Here is a 1,316-nt window from a genome sequence, read left to right on the forward strand (position 1 = left end):
ATAGCAGTTTAAGTCTCTATCAACGATTTATAAGTCTTCAAGACTGCAATAAAGAAAATTTCTTCTAAAGGTTCTTCATATCATTATGAGTACAATATAGGGGAATAATAGAATATTTCCTGTAAGAATATTACAGTAAGCCTAAATTATTTTAAAATTGTTACTTTATAATGAATTTTTCATTTGTAATGCTAACAGCGAGACACCCATGAAAAACATACGTGGGGTCAAAATAAGCCAAAGGAAAATCATTTGGGCAAATTAACCTTTGGTCGAGAATACGTTTGTATATTTTCAGAAAACAACTCCAAGACCACGTGGATTCCTGCAACAAGGGATCCCGGAGAGAAACTGACCAGATTGCTCCAGCCACAAAGACAGGAGAGACAGTTCAGAGATGGAGATGTGAAGACGCCTTGCCATGCTAGCAGTCAGCAGCTGTGCGTCGCTGCAGTTGCCCAGGACCAAACCAGAGAGAGTCGGGACCTGCATTGCCACCATTTGTCCACCATCCAGAACTGAAATATCATTGCTGACATGTACACATAAGGAACTGTCTGACATTGAAACTTGGACTCAGAACTGTTGGACATTGAAATTGGGACTTAAACATTTTTTGTTCTTATGTGTTTATTTTTGGTTTGCAGATACAAGATTTTTAAGGAAAAAATAAGGGGGAGATGTGGGAAACTGTTTATTGCCTTCACTATCTGATAAGCGTAGACAGAGAACCCCCCCCGAAGGCTGGGTGCCTTTGAAGCCCTAGCAAAGGTTGGAGCTAGGTGCCACCTCTGTTTGTCCAGACAGTGGTAGCTGAAACTACTCCCCCATTTATTATTATGTAAATCCTTGCTGATGGGCTAGTCTGCCTGTTACTGGGGGGTCGCCTGCCTAAGGGCTATGCTATGGGGGTATCCCAGATCAATGAAAGCTTGGTGAGGCCTGAGCACAGGTGGAAGTCCTTCCCCTTGAGTTGGACTTGCCTGCCTGGCCCCCCAATATTTCCAATTATCTCTTGTCTCTGCTCTTTCATTTGTGTGCAGCTCCGCTTCCAGGTCCTGAACCCTGAACCACGCGGGACGTGGAGGGAAACACACTCAACACCTTTGAACACTTTATGCTCATAATACCTCCTGTCTTCTTTGGGTCCTGCAGTAGCTCCCATCCCACCTTAAAAACACTCCCCAGGACATACCCTGGAATCCACACCCCTGCCATCTGGCTTCTGACAACTGTCCAGCCTCATCTCTCTCTCCTCCTTTCTCCCAAGGGGCCTTGCTGATCCTCCTCCAACTCACTGATCTTATCTGTGCCTT

This window comes from Myotis lucifugus, unplaced genomic scaffold (genome assembly GCF_000147115.1).
Source record: "Myotis lucifugus unplaced genomic scaffold, Myoluc2.0 scaffold_16, whole genome shotgun sequence".
In the NCBI taxonomy this organism is placed as follows: Eukaryota; Metazoa; Chordata; class Mammalia; order Chiroptera; family Vespertilionidae; genus Myotis; species Myotis lucifugus.